General features: G+C 45.3%; 1 long non-coding RNA gene across 1 annotated transcript; it reads right to left on the bottom strand.

The window, feature by feature from the left end:
- Positions 1-11961: 11961 nt before the first annotated feature.
- On the bottom strand, positions 11962-19644 carry LOC115321673. The gene is made up of 2 exons (XR_003918826.4): positions 18848-19644; positions 11962-12166 (listed from the first exon to the last, which is right to left on the bottom strand). It is a non-coding gene; the product is annotated as an uncharacterized LOC115321673 (long non-coding RNA).
- Between the last annotated feature and the right edge of the window lie 245 nt (positions 19645-19889).

Raw genomic sequence — 19889 nt, 5'->3', positions numbered from 1 at the left:
ACAAATTAATGTATCGGGGAGCCCATGTATGCATCTTGATAATATAGCCAAGCCTGCATAACCTTCGCGATCCTAACTATCGCTGCTCACCAGAGCAGCGCTGACCCCAGCGCGTCCTCCCCGCCCGCCGAAAACCGCTGAGCCACAAGCATGCAGGATCACGCTGGACGCTCACGCGATGCCAGAAAATCACTGAAGGTGGAAGCCTCGCCGGCCTCGCGCCGAAAGCAATGTGTTCCCCATGCCTGCGAGCGAGCTGAGAAACACAAGTACGAGAATATTGTCTTGAGCAGCGTTTACACTGCACGAGAGCGCTTGCACACAGGCCACCTCGGAGTGTAGAGTTTTTCGTTGCTTTGGCCTCTCCCTCCGTCGTCCTTGCATATCTCACGACGATAACAATGTCTTCCCTAAGCGTACCAGTGGTACGATCTCGGGAAGAACAGACCACTTTATCGAAGCCCAGTTACACGAGCATCCCAGCGGTTTCTGGGAAGAGGCAGGGGGACATTCCTCTGCCTCCTCATCCCAGAAATATATATGCACTACATTAATAAGAGTGAGTACAGAGTTACTTCTCTTGTGTTCCCCTTGTCCTTTTTTTTTTTTTTTTCTTTTGTGTGTTGTGTTTTTTAATGGGAAAATGTGCAAGTGTAAAATGCTTGGCATTGATTTTCCGAAGCAAATGTAGATGTGATGGATGCCTCGGGAAGAACTAAGGATTAATTTGAACCACTTCACTTCGGTTTTCTTTTCACATGCCTGAAAGACCTCTATTACACAGTAAGTAAAGCTACTGGTAGACTAAGCTGCACATTTTGCCTCTTTAGTTACCTATCTGATGATGCTGGCCTTGAAGGTGCACTTATGTAAGCATTGGCAATATTTTCATCTGTGTTGTACCCTGGAACCCAGCATGCTTACACTGAGCTTACAAAAAAAAAATGGGAGGGCAGCTATTATACTCTTAGCAACAAAGTAATCAGCCTTACTGAGAGCAACATGGTTGTTTATTTCTTTATTCTGTATTACAGTTGGAAAGTATTAGTATTACAGTTGGAAAAGTAAAAGTTTAAAAAAAAACAAAGAAAATACTTCTCTTACCTGCACCAGAAAACTTGAAATGCAAATTTGCAGGAATAATTTTTTCGAGGCACCAAACAGATGATAACCACTGGGGGACCAGTCAGGCAATACGCATGCACGACCAAATGTCCGACTGGTCCTACGACATACCAGAAAGATTGTCGAACCTCATCAGGTGCCACCCACTCGCTGCATCGTGTGTATTCATGCATAGGCGTAGACTACGGGGGGTCATTGGGGCTCGGTCCCCCCCTAATGAGATCCAGGGGGGGGGGGGGGCTCTGTATTCCCCGGGCCCGGGCCATGATCCTTACCGTGACGCTGTTTACGTGCCATGTAACGAGTTTCTAGTAGTGGCATGTAAACAAAATAATGCCCACGTTGCCTTTATTGACAAAATGCATGAAACATAGAATCCCTGCGTGCTTCTGGGGGGGGTGCTTTTCCACTTGGGCGGAAAGCACCTCCCCCCCCGAAGAACTTCTCAGCCTGCCCCCCCCCCCCTCCCCCCCCAAGAAGATGGAAAGTTTACGCCGCTGCATTCACGTGAGTCTGTGATTGCCAGTGTCTGATCGGGTTCAGCAGTCTTTTTGGCATATCAAACAACCAGTCGGATGTTGAGTCGTGTATGGCCTGACCGGGCCCCCAGTGTTTACCACATAAAATGTGGCATTTCGCAGTCATTGATACGCGGGAAGCAGCTGTCCAAGCGTAAATGTAAAACTCAAAAAAAAAAAAAATCTTTTTTTTTTTTTTGTGGTTTTTTTTAGTAAAGGACTCTGACAACCGATATGACTGCAATATGCAAAAGTTGGACAAATGACGAGAAAAAAACTTTCAGCCTTTCCACTGTGGTGAAGAAAGAAAACCAGCGGAGCTGTACAATGAAAAGTAACGGCTGGCCGCGAGTCGGCAAGCCAAAGTGGAAAGGCTACCGCCACCTATGAACGACGGCGGCAACCAGATAGGTGGCTTGCCGCCGTTGCTCATAGATGGTGGTAGGTGTCCAGAGTTCGGTGTCTTCATTTCTTTGAGGGGGATACGATCCTGGGGAAACCAGCCCTTAACAGCTCCGCTGTAAAAGTGGTTCCAGCAGGGCATAAAGAAGCTGCCACACAAGTGATGCAAGGGCATTCGGCTCCTGTGGGAGTCTGTCAAGGTGGACATGCGTGCCTACATCTAGGTGACCGGTATCTGCAGCAGAAAACAAAATTGTGAATCCAAATAGTATGCTTCTGGTAATTGGCTCTAGATCATGTGGCCACTTGTTCTGTCTGTGAGTTGGGGTGAACACTGCTCGTTTTTCTGAAACATTTTCTACGACTGCCATTACATGAAGAGAAAAAAAGTGGGGCTGGGCGTCGATTAAAAATTTTAACCCAATTAATTGACACCCTTTATTCATTTTTATTCATTTTTTTTTTCCTTTGCTGAATATGTGACAAACGGTGCAATATACAATTTCAATTATAAATCAACGTCGATATGTTGAGCTGTACAGTTCAAAGACACTCACACTCGCAGATTATTACTTCAGCTGCTTGAGGCAAGGAAGTTCGTTGATATTCTCCGGCAACAGCGGCCACCTTTGATTGTTCACAATAGTCTCTGCTTGGCTAAACGGACACTCGCATGGCATTGAACTGGCCGGGACACGTGTAAACTTCTGCACTTGTCTGGATTTACAAGTCTCGCATTGACAGTTTACTTTAGGTTAATATTTCACCGAAAATATGCCCTTCATATAGGTGTACTCATCCACATCTGCATGGTGAAAGCATTTAATTTTTACTTTTGGTCTGTCAAAATTCTACTAGTTAACCGGTTAAAAAAATTAATCGTGATTAAAGCATTAAATGGTAGGTTAATCAACCAATTGCCCAGCCCTAGAAAAAAACAATGTGTGTTTCACATAGGTTATGTACATTAAATAATAAGTTACAAACATACAAAGAGGAGGGAAAAGAGTGTGAAGGTATGTCACTGGGGACAGTGCCTCTTCTGATTGAGACATGTGCCCCCCCCCATGCTAGGCTCCGTTTCCCAACAATTCCTTCACACCAGAGTTTTAGTTTATCTGCAGGTAACAATCTAACAGACTACCTCCTGAAATAAGGGAAATCTGACAATAATTCACAGTTGGGCTGAAACTCTGTACACTGAAGCCACCTGAGCAGGTTTCATCATAGGCCAGCATGCTATCTCAATGTCACCAGGGCAGTAAGTAAACAGGAACGGAAGACAGATTCAGATATGCAAAAAAAAAAGTAGTCAAGAAGATTTTGATGAGCGTGTTGGAACAGATGTAACAGTAAGAAAGCACAAAATGAACAGAAGGACAAAACAGACCTGTACAAGCTTTCAGTTTTGCAACAAGATATATTTGTTGCCAGCGAACTCTGCACCAACAAACGTCGGTGGGGAAGGGGGGAAGGAGCGAGAGGGAGAAGAAAAGGAAAGGGGGAGAAGGGTGCACGAGGGGAGAGAAGGAGAAGGGAAGATAGCATTTTCGCATACGGAACATTGTAAAATCGGTACACTGGTTTTACGAGGCAGAACATGTACTAATCTCTGCAATGGAAATAAAAATATTGCACCACAATATCATGACAACTGTGCAAAGCCAAAGTGACTGTTTATTTTGTCTTCTACGTCCACAGCCATTTTTTTTTTACTAAAGGGTCTTGACAACCGAGGTCTTCCTGCATCTTGCACATGTTCTCAGTACACTACAGCTTAAAATGCTGCAGTCTACCAACAAAAATTGTATTCATGCTACCAATCAATCATGGTTTTATTGCGTGTTTCCAGGCAACTCTTAGACCTAAATAGGGGTGCACTCACCCCATCCAATAAAAAAAAAAAGAACATTGTCACATCCTAATTAGCATCCATAAGACTTCTTTTTTTTTTTTTTTTTACATTGGAAAAGGAGCAGAGAAGTCAAGGTATGTATTGTCACATTTATTATATGCCTGCTGAATCCTAGACAAAGGAGTTTCACAATGCAAATTACAAGAATGAAAAGGTGCCCTAAGCCTGGTTTGATATTAAGGAACATTGAATAAAATCTTACTACGGTAAAATACCGGGCAAGCGCCCACTCAAAATTTAGAGATAAACGCGAAAAAATGGGGGATGGGCGCTTGTCCGGTCATCAATTTTACATATAAATGTACTGTGCATATTTTTTTCTATCTTAGAAATTTGGATATGGGTGCTTTATATGGAACGGGCGGAAGCTCGGTATTCCATGGTAAGTAGAAATAAGAGAATTACAGTATTAACCAATTTGTAAAGAAACACCATATCACAAAGTAGTCACCCTATGGAAAGAGGCGAAAGTTTCCAAAAGATGTGAATAACCATAATAAAATTTGTCCAATATGGCAATCATACATAGGCCTGACAAATCGTCACTGGACATATTCCAACTTAAAGGGGCCCTGCAATCATATTCAAGTATCTACCTTTTTTGCGGTTGCCACGTCTCTTGGGGTTCGGACAAGCCAGCGGGCACGGAGATATTAACTAAATATCAGTGCGTCATATTTTAACCGGACGACGCAAAAACCTCCTCCATCTACAGGCGCGACCCGCAGTGCCGAAAGCGCTCGATATGTGACGACATCAAAACGTTTTTGGTTCTGGCCTTACTACTGGTCAGAGCTGCTAAAAGCTTTTTTACTAGTCGAAATACAAAATATAAGTGGTGCGAACCGTTTCAATTATTTATGAAAGTAGTTTTTGCTCAGTATTTTAGATCAGAAAAGAAACTAATGCAGTTTATAAAGTATGGAAACAAGAAATGACCCGTCGACATACCCACCACCCAGCGTTGGAAAAGGCGGCACATACTAGAAAGGGGTAGTGGGATGAGGCACCAACGAGCGGCGAGGGTAGAAACTTCCCGGATGTATGCGACAGCGCTGCGGTCACATGGGCTCAAAGATCCGACCGGGTGTGAGCGTTCCGAGGGCCTTCAGTGAGCAGGTGTGGCTTGCGGTTTGGCCGTTTGGTAGCGCGAAGTGGCTCCCGTCCTGAGCTGATCTTTACCCCGTGTTTGCAGTCATTTTTGGCCAATGGAGTGTCATGCTGAATTAGTGTTTAATCGCGCAGCAAATGCAATGCGAGCCGCCCTGGCCGCTCGCTTCATCCAGCCAATCCAGCATGTGCTTTGGTGGCGCCCTCTCGAGCCGTCGACACGGAGCGCAGCAGCCGTGAGCGCCCGCTAAGTTCACTACCCCTCCTCTAGTTCACGGCCACTCAAGCCAGGACTAAGGACGTCATGAAGGAGGTTATTTTTTGCATGTTTTTGTAATTTTAATTTGCCTATAAGTTTTAAAATAAAGCAAAATTCGAGAAAAGTTTTATTAAGTAACTACGTTCAGTGCGCTCAGGTTCGGTGCAAATTAAAAACCAGTTAAAAAGTTGTTGCAGTGCCCCTTTAAGCATTTGACTTACACTTATTGAATTCCAAACAATTTATGCTAATTCTATCTTTGGCCAAACTAACAAGCAAAAAAGCTGAATTGTCGTGTGATATGAGATTACGCCCAACAGACTTAGGGAATCATCGAAGATTTTTTCAATGTGAGCAATGAAAAACGGGCAGGAATTAGCGAACATTCTAAGATCACTTTTGCTGCAGGGGCCGCAAAAGCAGAAGGCCTAGTGGGGCCGCAAAAGGCCCCACTAGGCCTTCTGCGGCCCCCGCCGCTTCCTGTTTGGGCCAACCCCATGACTGGGCGAGCCCTAGTCTACTGTGCCTCGGCACGCTTCGCCTCTTGGCTGTTAACCATGGGTGTTGTTCCACTTTCTTAGGCATTGAGCCATCCTAGCCTCAATCAAGACGTATGTGCTCGGTCATCCCAAATTGCTATACTGCATCCTTGATTTAGGAAGCTCTTTGACCAAGTCGCACCTGCCTCTCCGAGGCAGGTTTTTCTTTTTGTGCCGCCGAGATCTTCCCTAGAGCAAAAAGCTCGCGCTTGTAGCCTTTCCTGCGGTACATCATAAGGTGAAGCAAAGTATAGTCGCCCCTCTGTAGCAAATCGCAGCACACAACGTTGAGAAACTGATTTTTTCGGACAGTCTAAAATGGGTTGGACGCATCAGGGTTTATGCTGTACACTCTAAGACCATATTGTAACGGGCTGACTGCTACTATTTTAATTACCTTTTTCTCTTAAGCACTTTTCCGCTGCGGTGCTCTAAGTCGCACTTGTTAACATAGTCAAATCTGAGACACACAAGGAGGAAGGCGGCGCGTAAAAAGGACACGCACATATACACACACAGTCTCTGCCCTTCTGTGGACGTTACGAGCGGGTGCAGCAAAGATCTGTGGGCAAAACCACGAGAAGTAGGGTGTGCGAATAGTGGTTCAAAGCTCATAGTGCTGCGCAATATCTAACCTTCACAGTACGAAGGAAACACACGAGATACCAGTTCTATTTGCCGTGTTGAAGCTATGAATTACGCTGCGCTATTCGGTGCTAACTTCACAAGTACTCGCAGCTCACGACGAAGTCTTCGAACGAGATGGTTGCTGCATGCCGGCAGCATTTTCAAATCATGATAGCGGTGATGAAACCGACCTGCCTGTCCCACAATGTCTCGCTCTCGCTGATCCCGCCGAGGCTGTGCTAGAGTGACATTGTAACACCGGTAACACAGCACCACTTTGAAACGTTGTATCCGGTGCGCCGCGACTCAGTTTCGGCCATCTTGAAATCGCTTCAAGCAAAAAACACAACAAACGCCTCCTAGCAACGCATAGTTGCTTCAGACTACCGCTAGAGCTCAAGTGGGCGCTGGAAATGTCAGCGTGCCAAGCCCGCCACGCTGTCAAGGTGAACGTGGCGGCGTAGCCAGCGTAGCTTCCTTAGGGACAGAAAACCAAACAAATTAGTTGTTAGTTGTTTATACTGGACGAGTTTAGCCTGCCAGAACATGGCTACATTGTAACCCACTGTAGATAAGCAATTTAGCCCGTGCAGTACGACTGCTAGCCTGGGGTCTTTAAGCGCGCCATGCAGTAGTGATACACGACCGCACGCCGGTACGATGCTCATCCCGATCGAAACGGGCAGGGGTGGGGATTGAACCCAGGATCCCTCGGTTCTGCAGCGCGAGCTTTTGCTCCACGTGCTCCGAGCTGGTGTGCGCTAGCCCACTCGGTCTCCGATTCCCCCCCCCCCCCCCCCCCCTCCCCCCCCCCGCCTTCCCGCCCCCCCCCGCCCCGGGGGCACACCATGCCCTGACAGTTCCCGGACTGCGCCAGCAAGGGAAAAGAAGAGGACGGACAAATACAAACCTTCAAACAAAGCTGTCAAAGCTACTTGCGCGAGCGTCTGACTCTGTGTTGCTACGGCGTCTCCTTTGCACAAGAGCGCGTGCAAATCAGACGCAAGACGAAGCCACGTGGCCACATATATGTCTTGCAACAGTGCTAGCAGGGCGGGACTGCAGTGTCTCCTTTGTGCTACGTTGTCAAAGCTAGCTTAGCTTCCACAGTGCTCCAACTCCATCACAGATAGTTGTGCGAGCGCATGCAAATGAAGTGCAATAGACAAAGCCACGTGCTCTCGCAGCAGTGCGGGGCTGCTACACATTGAAGCTACGCTAGCTTTGACAATATACCACAAGCAAGAACAGATAACATAGAACCAAAAAGTTAAATGCCACAAGTGTATGAGGCTAGTTCAGCCTCTCCAGTGACTTCAGCTCATGTTATTTAAATCTAAAGTTGTCAAAACTCAAAATAATTTGGGTCCAGAGGATTTGTGAGGCTCCGTCTCACAAATGTCTGCAGTGAAGACGGCACACGCGTGTGACCATAGCTCAGCAGAATCTCGTGCGTAAAAGACACTTCAAAACCACGCGCTCGTGATCGCGAAGATCAGCACTGCAGATCTTTTTGGGATTGAGTACAGGCTGTGTAGTTTGTAAATACGTCTGACCGCCGCCGCCATGTACCTATGTACATTACGTATTTTACTGCAACACTGTAATGTACCAATTCATGCATGATGAAGCACGTACCAAATTACTCAGGCACCAAGTAGCATGGCAACGTATACGGTACACGCGCTGAACGCAGTATAGGGTATTCACTGGACGCCATATTTGAGGGTGATTTCTAGAGCGCATGCTCAGAAAGAGCTCACATTAATAGGCTGATAAGACCGGCAATCTTGATGGTGCGGAGTGCACGTATCAAAATAACTGTGGAAGCTCGCCGTCAGCACGCGCTCAGCAGTCGCGCACACAGCTATGGCCGCCAGTGATTACTCCCCATAACACGTTCCAGGTAGTAAATAATCATAATAAAACGTTGATGAGTTCTTGTTCAAAGTGCCATTTGTATTAGGTTTCTGCTTTAGCTCTAGTGTGTGTGATTCGTGACGGCCTTGCATATCTTCACCTAATCTCCAGTGTTTTATCGAAATGAAAATAATAATAATAATAATAAGTTGCTTTTACGCAAGAAAGGGTAAGGGGTGGAATGGGAGGCGAGGGAGTGGAATTAGGGGCGCCCTGGCACGGCCCAAAAGTGGTGTATGGCCGTGTGAAAACCATATAAATGCATTCCATCAAATTATAGCAAACAACAAATATTGTTTTCATTGGAGACTCCTGTTTTTTCCCTGAAGAACTATTTAGACAATTTTCCTGTTTTGAAAAATGAGTGACGCAAGCGTAGTTTAAATTTTTGTTACAGACGAAAGCTTATGTAATACTGCAAAATCGATTATATTTACCGGAGAGGTGCACCTTTAGCCCAAGGCCCCGCGTATAAGCCGCAAAACATTGCTGGCACCGCGTTGTGATATTGTGTAATATGTATATATATATACGTATATGTATGTACGTGTGCTGCATTGTATAGTAGAATTTGTGCCAACTTCCGCAGATAACATAAGCAAATATTTCTTAATTGACTGAAATACATGTCATCTTCACGTTTCTAGAAAGCGTGGAAGGGTTGTAAGTTCTCTTTAGACGCGTTGGTTTTGGTGAAATGAGTGCATGCTGTTGACATAGAGCGTAGCGTACGCTACGGGTGATCCCAGTCAATCCAGCTGCGGCCCATCGTAAGGTCAAACAGAGTAGACTAATTTTGGGACGACGGACATCTCGCTTTGTTCAGCTAGCCGGCTGTTGGACAAGAGTCAGAAATGGGTATATATATATATGCAGCCGTTAGCCACTCCGGTCTCAATAAGGTAAGGGCGCGCGGAGGGTAACCACAACATACCCTTTCAACTACAACAAAAAATTATATACAAGGAAAGATTACCTGGATAATTGGTGAATTTGGGCCTATCTTAAAAACACGGACGAGAAATGTTTTCTAACTGGTTAGTTTAAAACGTTTGTTCTATATGAATGTATATTTTAGCTCGAAAAATATATGAGGCCCCTTTTTCGACACCCGAGGTATACTTAACAATTACCGCGATATCGGATGATTGATGCACTGAAAATAAAATCCGACACGAAATTTCAGTTTTTTGTGCCCTTTTTTCAGCGTTTGGATTCTGCAAGAATGATAAAGTTAGAAACAAAAGCGTCTTATGCATTATCCACACCAGCGATTACGTCGAGTCTGCATTATTTAAAACGAAGAAAAACGTTCCATGGTTCCCTTGGGCGTACTTTCCCCGTCGCGCCGGAGAGAAGCCCGACTACGCGGTGCACGGCCGCTGTATGGGAGCTTTCTGATTTTCCTAATTACTAAACTCACCAACTCAGGCAAGAAACATAAAAAAAAGAAGTGCAGCTACACGCGCACTTTTTTTATTTAATGGGGACCAGCGGGATTGGGACAATAACGGAGGAGCCCCTCTCCCTGCTACTTTCCCGCAGTGCTTGCCTGCTACGGGAGAAGCTCCCTTGTAATTATGCGGGCACGTAGGGTTGGCAATCGGGTCAGCTGAACACAAACAAAACGGGACACGAAGGAAATGACTGGACAAATGGACCGCTGTTTGTCCAGTCCTTTCCTTCGTGTCCCGTTTTTCCGTGTTCAGATGACCCGATTGTCAACAGTATGTACCAACTAGCCCAACTAAAACCCACAGCACGAAGGGTGTCCGGTTTTATTTTCCTCCCCTGCTTAGGTCAGTGTTAATTTTATTGAGGGCGACTAGTGTGTAAAATGAGTGAAATATAATTACCTAATTAAGCAAGGAAGTAGGAAACGGTGCAAAAATGCATAACAAAATTTGGAAAATGTTTTGATCGCTTCAGCCTTTGCACACTATCAAAAAGGCAGCATTGTGAGAACTTGTATCTTGCATAGTACTTGCCAATAGAGAAATAAAGGCTGAATTAACAATGGTGGAAAGCCATACTTAAAAAAAGGAAAAGCGCAATATTTGTATCCAATTTTTTTAAAACTCGATCTTGAGTTGGCCATTTCACACCTTTTGTATTTTCATCCTTGTTTTCCTTTTAAATACCTAATAGCCTAGGCATGTGCTGTGAAGCCTAAGGTATATGTATTTTGATTTTTTTTAACATACATCAGTTAAAAAAAGAAGCTGCAGGTACACTAACCAACTGTGTTTATATAGCCCAACGTTTTGTGGCCTGCTTTGTTCACGGGCGACTTATTTGGCCAGGAATTTGTATATCTCTCCTCCTTGTCGCTGCCATTTAAATCATTCTCCTCGCTTTGTTGCACCCTGAAGCCCGTGGATATAACTGCTTGGGATGGTATTGATCAACCTGTTCTGGTTGTTTTTTGTATGTTGAATAAGCCATAACTATAAAAAGTCATTTTTTCAGTTCCTTCCGAACCTGGAAAAAATTACTCTTTTAAGAGTCATGGCATATTCAGCATACAAAGAACCTGAACCTTCCCAAGCAGTTATATTCACAGGCTTCTAGGCATCGCAAAAAGGAGAGATTGATTTAAAGGCAGCGACAAGGAGAAGAGAAAGACAAACACCCAGCCAAATAAGTCACCCGTGAACAAGTAGGCCGCGAAACGTTGGGCTATTTAAACACAGCTGGTTAGAGTACCTGCAGCTTCTTTTATTAATACTCACATAACCAGGCAGAATTTTGCCAAAATGTTTACTTTTCGAAACATACATCTGTTGAACGTAACTATTGTTATTATACTGGAACATAAAAACCTTAGTCCTCCCAGTCCCAGAAAGCAACAGCTTAAGGCTGAACTCCATAGAGCGAAATATGCGACGAATGTCGCCCCACGTCATGCTCATTTTGCGCGGGACGTAGCAGCCACTGTGCCGATTCCATGCGCAGAACAAAAGCCGCCGGGCAAAATTAGATTTTTCACAGCATATTCGTCCCATGGAGTTCAGCCTCTATGGGTAATAATGCATATGCAAGTCCAAAAGTTTCCTCGTAAATAAAAATAGGTTATCCCCCTTCGACTTGAAACTGACCTCCTAAGTTCTCAGGTACACAAGGGACTAGGAGGAGGTTCACAAAGCAATACATCTAGTTTACAGGCGTGAGCCCTCAGAATTTTCCATGCCAGCGGCAGCTGCCAGACTGTCAAATTTTACTTTGGGAACAGTACATACTTTATGGCATGAAGGATCATAAATGGATGGATGGATGGGATCTTTCAAAGTAAATAATTCTCATTACCTACAAAAACAAAAATACTGTCAACTTCCAACAGTTTATTTAGTACTACTTTATGGAATGAAGGATCATAGATGGATGGATGGATGGGATCTTTCAATGTAAATAATTCTCATTACCTACAAAAACAAAAATACTGTCAACTTCAACAGTTTATTTAGTACTACTTTATGGCATGAAGGATCATAGATGGATGGATGGATGGGATCTTTCAATGTAAATAATCCTCATTACCAACAAAAATACTGTCACAACTTCAACAGTTTATTTACACAAACACACTGCACCATTCCAACTTTTATTCAAGTGGTAACTAGCAGGCAGGACCAATGCCCTTGGTTCCGAGATGACGATGAACTGGGTGACAGGAACTTTGTGCTACAAGTCACAACTGAAGCAGCTTATTCAGAGTGGTGCCCAGGACACCAATGGTGGGGTTCAAGCTGGGCTGCAAGAGAAAAGAATTGTCACAGTACAAGCACCGTAACCATCAATTTTAGACCATGTGGAACAGACATACACCACTTCAGTGCACTAAGGAGTTTGTTACTACTTTTAAAAACAAGAACTCTTGGATAATGATCCCCTAAACAAAGCAAATTGACAGCAAGGAGCTTTACAAGTTAGTTTGAACATTCAACAAGTAATCAAAATTGTTGACAGTAAAAACATTTGAATATAGGTCATCCTTAATTTTGAAGTGGAAGGAAAGGAAATTCGTACAAATATTTAACTCGTCGCATCATTTGTAACCCAGGTTAAAACTCATCTGTTGATCATGCTGGCAACGTCATCTTATGAACATTAAGAATGGCAACTGCATGCTTTCGTACCGAGCGAAAGCATTAAATATTGAACAAAATAGCACATTAGTTCACATAAAAATAGTGCTCGAGGCATTTTTGATCATAATCACAGACCACTGTTGTAGATCTTTTTTTATTAGGAATGTCACTGAAAACCTGTTCATTTTTGTTATAAATATTCACTCTACTATGAAAAGGTAAACTGGCACTGCAATTGACCCTTTAGCAGTGGTATGCCAGAGTAGTTCATAACATTACTAGACACAAAGGACACAAAGGCGCACAAACTGGAGTTGACACAAAAATAACATAAAACTACCTCATGTAAAAATAAAAAAAAACACGGCTTATTGACGTCTTTCATGATTGCAGCCAGTGCATTGATAGTAGGGGAGATAGATGTATTTTTGGATTTTGCCAAGCATTAGATTGATTGTCCTGTCATCTAGCTGTTATGTAAAATTGCAGGTATCATTAAAGGGGCCCTGCAATCATATTTAAGCGTCTACCTTTTTTGCGGTTTCCACATCTCTTGGGGTTCGGGCAAGCCAGCGGGCACGGAGAGAATAACTAAATATCAGTGCGTCCCATTTTAACCGGACGACGCGGACGCCTTCTCTACCTACAAAGGCGACCCGCGGTGCTGAAAGTGCATGCTATGTGTCGCGTTTGGTCCTGGCCTTAATACTGGTCAGAGCCGCCAAAAACTTCTTTCTAAAACCGCGAGCTCATAGTGTTGGCAGCCACTCTTAATTAAGTCACGAGAGCTTGTGCCGCCGAGATGTGCCCCAGAGCAAGGAGCTCGTGTTTGTAGCCTTTCTTGCGGTACATCATAAGGTGAAACAGAGTATAGCGGTGAACGTAGAAAGGTCCCGAATGTACCCGGCGCTGCTGCGGTCGAGGATCCGACCGGTTCCGAAGGCCTTCGGAGCTGGTTTGGCAGTATGGCAGCGCGAAGTGGCTGCTGTTCTGAACTGATCTTTATCCCGTGTTTGCTGTCGTTCGTGGCCAATGAAGTGTCATACTAAATTAGTGTTTAATCTCGCAGCAAATGCAACGCGAGCCACCCTGGCTACCCACTTCATACAGCCTATCCAGAACATGCTTTAGTGGTGCCCTCTCGAGCCGTTGACGCGGAGTGCAGCAGCGGTGAGCGCTCGCTGAGCTCACTACCTCTCCTCTAGTTCACGGCCACTCAAGCGACCAAGGACGTCATGAAGGAGGTGTTTTTTTGCTTGTTTTAGTAATTTTAATTTGCCTATACCTTTTATAATAAAGCGATATTCAAATAAAAGAAAAGTTTTATTAAGTTACTACGTCCACTGCGCTCAGGTTCGGTGCGAATTTAAAACTTTCAGCCTTTCCACTCTGATGAAAGAAAGTCAGCGGCCGTCCATTACAAAATGCTGTATCAGGGGGAGGGGAGGCCCCAGCAAAATGGAAGATATCGGGGGGGGGGGGGGGGGTCAGGCCCCATGGGCCCCCTTTCCCCTGGCTACGTGCCTGGTGTATCACTACTGGGTGGTGCACGTTACCCCAAGCTAGCGGTTGTACTGCACTCGCTAAATTGCTCATCTACAGCTGGGAGACTCGTCGCCCTCTGAGGCATACCAAGTTCTAAGCTGTATAAACATACACACAACCCAATTTCGGATCTTGATGACGCAAGTCCGTTTCCGGCTGAGCTGAGCCCACTTCATTCAACGCTTGTTGCTATTGCTGTCGTTTCTTCCTACTAAAGGCTATGGTTAGGGTTCCGCGTTTTCGGTGTTTTTTTTTTCTTCACGAAATCGGGGGTATTTTAATTCGGGGTTTAATGTTTTCCTGCAGATTCCGTGGTTTTGTTTAAATTGGTTATGACTTCACCAATTCACACAAAAAACACTGAATCTGTAGGAAAAATGGAGCTGCCCCCCCCCCCCCCTCCCCCCCAAAAATGCCCCCAATTTTCCCCCCCCAAAAAAGTCTTAGGCACGGTCGCGGAGAACACGAGGAGTGAAACTCACGTGACTTCCTGCGAACCCACTTTTAGTGACGTAGGTCGATGCCTCCCTTCTGACCGCCCCGACACCTTGCGGTACGCTGTTACGTCACAGTGCACTGGCGGGAACTTTGAATTCGGCCTCCTATTTCTATTTTTATAAAAAAACTACGCAACTCTTCAGTGAAACAATTTTTTTGTAATGTCCTGACATGCCATTTCAACGCCTAGCATGAAAAAAAGAAAGTTTTTTTTTTTTTTTGCCGTGTCAGACGCCCTTTGAACATGTTCGCACGTCGCCTGTTTCCTAAAGACAATACTTTGCATGCTGCGAGGGTGCATGCTGTTCGACGGGGGGATGGTTGGTTGCGCAAGAATACTGACGTCCCTTGTTCGGCACACTTCGAAGATTACTGCTTTGACACAAGCGGTCAAGCGAGAAGACCTCGACCGGGTAGCATACCAACTATGTTTATGTTTCCTTCATTTCCAGCATACCTGCAGAAAGCAGTGGGTATCATAGTGACTGTAAACACTTATTTTGTATTTTAGCTAGTTTCATCTAAAACTCGAGACGGTGCGCTTATAACAGCCATGCATCTGCAAAACAAGTATTATAAAAAATTTTTGCGAGCTTGATATTTCTGTAAATTCTCAAAGTGCCGGTTTTGGTGATCGGTCAGGTGCACAAATTTCCGAAATTGTGAGAGGGACGCTACGTATTCATTACCACGGCGTTGATCATTTGCAATAAGATATCCGAGAAAAAAGAATTCAACATTAAGCGGCTTTAGAGTCCTTTAAAACAAAAAAAATAATTGTTTTGTTTTCGTTGTAATACGCAGCCCCAAAAGCAACAGATGCTGCTAGCACCCCTATCAGCGCAGCCTCTTTTTTTTGCCCTGAGCAAGATGGCTGCCGATTTGTTAACTTGGTGGCACCCGGTTGCATGGAAGAGTGCAGGAGACCGCCACTCCAGAAGTCTTATATTTCAATTAACGCAGTAAGGCCATCGCAGTCGTGCTTCTCACTGCATGTGCGCGCTCGTTTCCGTAAAGCCGACCTGCATGTAAGCGATTTAGCGTGCGACGAGACGAGCGATGGAGATTTCTCACTGTCGCCCGTTGCATCGCTCAGTTTTCGGGATTTCTAGAAAACGTCGCTCACCGTCTTGGTTGCTTCGCCGTCTCTTCCATGCAGTTTGCCTCGTCGTGCGACTGACCGAGCGACAGCGAAGCGGGTTGCCGTTGCTCGCCAAAGCGCTTACATGTGGTTTATACTCAATTAATTTACAAGCACACAACGTTGAACCATTGGCGCCTTGATTTTAAGTATAAACTGTATGCAAGTGATTCGGCGAGCAACGAGAACAGTGACGGTGACCCGCTTCGCTGTCGCTGGGTCAGTCGCGTGACGAGGCAAACCACATAAATATGACGGAGCAAGCGACCAGGACGGTGAGCGGCGTTTTCTAGAAACCCAAAAACCGAGTAACACGACAAGTGACAGTAAGTAATCTCCGTCGCTCCCCGCGTGCCTTGTCGTCTCGTCGCAAGCTAAATCGCTTACATGCGGGTCGGCTTTACGGAAACAAGTGTGCACATGCAGCGAGAAGCACGACTGGATAGCCTTACTGCGTCAGTTGAAATTTGCATATGTCGCAATGGTATAGACTGCCCTTTATTAGCGAGAAAAACGCTAGAACGGGATGAACTTATATGGTCTCTGAAACCATAATCTTTTATCGTCGATCCATTCGCTGTCCGATTCCATTTCATAAATACGAAAATACAAGAGCTGTGTTGAAATATAGATATCAAATGATTAAACAAAAGCCCGAAATATTAAAAAGACACAATTTCAACGTCGAAAAGACACACAATTTCAGCGCGGAATGTGAAAGAACACGAAAGCAAAGCTCCGGTAGTGGCCTGTGCAGCACACAACGCGGGGGAACGGCGAGAAGCTGAAGGTCGGCTATGGCGGCAGGGTCACGTGACATCAAGATGCCGGCGCCCATGAAATGTTGCCTGAAAGGGTCTATAGCTATGCTTTTCTTGTCTAATAAAGCCTCATTGTAACAATCGTGCAACTTTCTGAAGTGCTTTTCTAAAGTGCCATTAATGTTATTAACCCACGACTAATTAGCCACACATACTGTGAACTTTATTTTTGCGGCCACAATATTTCGCAAATTTGGAGAATATTTCATGCGCAGAAAATTTTGCGAGGAGTGGTGAGCTATATACTCTTTACCATATATTGGTGGGATGCGTTTTTCGCAGCAATTTTTAAGTCAAGAAATTTGTGAAAAATTAAGTTGTTTACAGTAGTCGGGTACGCTCATTTGCCTCCCAAGCCTTTGTAGGGCCTGACAAGTCAATCCCCTTCACCGTGCTATGGTGTACTAGAATCTAGTACATCATAACCGTGCAAATTCACGCCGCTCTTCCATCAAGATTCAATTTCTCGGAAGGAAACCGAAAAAAAAACTCGTCCCCTCCCTTGGCCGGTGCCGATCCCGTCATCTGAATGCAACACAGCGCTTTGGCATCGCCACTGGGAATCGCACAGTGCCCTTGCTTCAAGCAAAATGGCAGCCTTGTTTCCACCTAGCCTAGCAACACATGCATTTTGTACTCTCGAACCGGAAGAGAGGAAAAGGGTCCATTCTCTACAGTGCTTACTGGAAGCACCCACATTTGCAAAATCGTCCACTGACAGTGAGAGTACTTCCCCTATTTCAACAACTATAGCATCAATGTGTATTTTTGCAACAGGTCTACATACTGTTTCACATCACGTCCCACCGCAGCGGATGCTCCGAGCCATCTCAGTCAACCCAGCTCTGCGAACGTAGCACGTAATATGCTCTACGCATGTCACCCTCTTCAAGGTCAAGTAAAGGCCTGGTCACACATACAGCGGAGCGTTAAGTTACCGCTATGTGAGCGCTCCAAAGAGCGCTCATGTGGTGCTTCCTTGCGCGTGACTTAGTTCTAATATAGCGTGCAATCAGCGTTTTAGTAGCGCTCCTTGCACGACCGTTATTGCTGCAGATTAGCATGTGTACTGATGTTCAGGTTCCTGTGGTTGGGTGTGCATCAACAGTACGTACCATGGCGGACATGCGGGATGCTGAAATAGAAACGCGACAAATGCCCTTACATACAAAATTAGTGCATATGTGTGTGGACGACTTAACGCCCAGAAGAGCCTTCTGAGTGCGCGAAATCTTTCACCACCGAGATATCGACGGGTATCCGGTGAACCTCGTTCCCAGGCCGAGGGACCGAGACACAGAGCTCTTCCGAAGGTGATTATTTTTTAATTGCCCGTCTTTGAAACCAGGATCACGTATGTCGAATAGAAAGTGATAAGGACGTACCCAATCAATTAGTCGCTCAGAGTCCATGACTCTGAATCGTCTGCCCGACCCTTTGCTTGAAAGGCGGCTCTTTTACTTCCTCTTCTTTCAGTGCCAAAGAAGAAATAACAATGGAATCGCCGTGCATGCACTGTTTCGCAGCCGCAAGCATGGCACAAGGAGCGCGCTTACAGTGCGTTGCTAAAGCGACAACCGAGCGCTGCTTCCAGTGCTCATGAAGCGCTAACTGAGCGCTCCGCTGTATGTGTGGATCAGCCTTAACACTCACGAGGCCTTGGATTGGCTCCGATGGCTCGTAGGTGGTGTAAAGCCCCTCTATCCTGGGAAAAGCGGCACCATTCATTCTTGTGGAAATGCTCGAGACTTGCGCCGTGCACCACCTTCTAGGAAGAACACGGCGTCTGAAATTTAGCTCAGTGCTGCGCTGTGCTGCCGTGATCTTCCCAAGGGCTGCACGTAGCACGTACCTTGTGCATCGGCGCACCTTGCGCTACTTTTGAAACGTAAAGGGGCTTTAAGGTGGTGCAGTTGGCAACGGTTGCCCCGTGGCCACTGTTGCGAGAGCAAACTGTGGTTCAAGCTCAAAATTGTGAAGGTAGGCTTGTTAGTCATTAGATTAAGGGCTTGGGGAAAGTGACTTCGCCCATTACCTGGCCCACCCTTCTGTTGGGGCTTTTGTAGGGATGCAACAAAGAGTATGTTAAGCATAATAGATGTCAACATAAGAAAGATATAATAACAACGTCAGCATGCAGAGCATGTTATGGTCTTAACTGGACCAGAGGTTAAACCTATGAGCCTACCACTGCAAATATTTCATGCTGATCTATATAGCACACAAACTGCCTCTGCTTGCCAAACATTTACCCCTGCATCCTTATTTTCAGAACGAGGGTGGTGTGCTGCAGTAATCAAATGACAGATGAAGAAATAAACTTCACCATATCGACTGACCTCACTGAAATGAGCGCCGCTATCCTTCAGCATCCCGCTCCACTCCCGGCTGTTCGATGAAACCATGGCCTGCCTTGTGGCTCCTGCAGAAAGTGTTCGTCTCCCGGGCATCCTTGTTCTTTCCCGCAGAACCTCGGCACGTCCACCGCGGGCTGCTTTGCCTCGGGAGGATGACCGTCAATCCAGCAGTCATGACGAACAGACGCTTAATCGCCGCTAAAGAACGAATCGACTGAATCTCGACAGCCACGTCTGGTTTCAATAGGAAAATTCCGAACGTCTTTCCACAAGAAACCCCAGTTGTCCCAGTCACGGAACCCCCAGATATCAAAGCACGTGGTACACCCGAGTTTTGGGCTAAATACAAAGGCAATCGGAATCTCGCGAAAGAAATAAATACGTGAAAAAAAATCAACAAGACACCAAGAAGGGAAGATCAACGCTCAGAAACGAGGGTTCACGACAAATGGAGGTGGACTTGCGAAGGTTGCAGGAACACAAGGAGCCGAAGAAAGTAAACAACGGTCAAAACGCGGGAAACCGAAGGGATTCTCCCGCCCCTCATCAAATGTAACACGTGACATTACACATAATAATTATCTCAGAATGCATTGCATATATCTAATATAATTTCATTTCTACTCATTTAAAATTTATATAAATAACCTTAACAAAATAATTCACTCAATTTATATAGACACGTGACTTTTTCTTAATAGCCAATCAGAATTCTGGGTCTACCCAACGCTGGGCGTTGCGTAGACCGGGTCGACGCAGACACTGCGAAAATTAAAAAAAAAAAAAAAAAAAATCAACTAAAGAGAAAGCTGAAAAAAAGGAAAAGCGAACAATATATTTTTTAATTTATTTCGTCGATATTAAAATGTACGAGATTTCATATCACCGTGTCAAAATTCGCACAGCTTCCACTCTCGTCAGGTCTCGCGCTTTTTTTTTTGTTCGGTTTCGGTTTCATTATCCGAGCGATCCGAGCCGCCACAACCGAGTCCCCAGGCGGCGCCAGCAGCGGCCGCGTCCCCTC

This window comes from Ixodes scapularis, unplaced genomic scaffold, assembly GCF_016920785.2.
Source record: "Ixodes scapularis isolate PalLabHiFi unplaced genomic scaffold, ASM1692078v2 PGA_scaffold4__175_contigs__length_147842914, whole genome shotgun sequence".
NCBI classification, from domain to species: domain Eukaryota; kingdom Metazoa; phylum Arthropoda; class Arachnida; order Ixodida; family Ixodidae; genus Ixodes; species Ixodes scapularis.
This window is presented reverse-complemented; position numbering and strand designations above follow the sequence as displayed.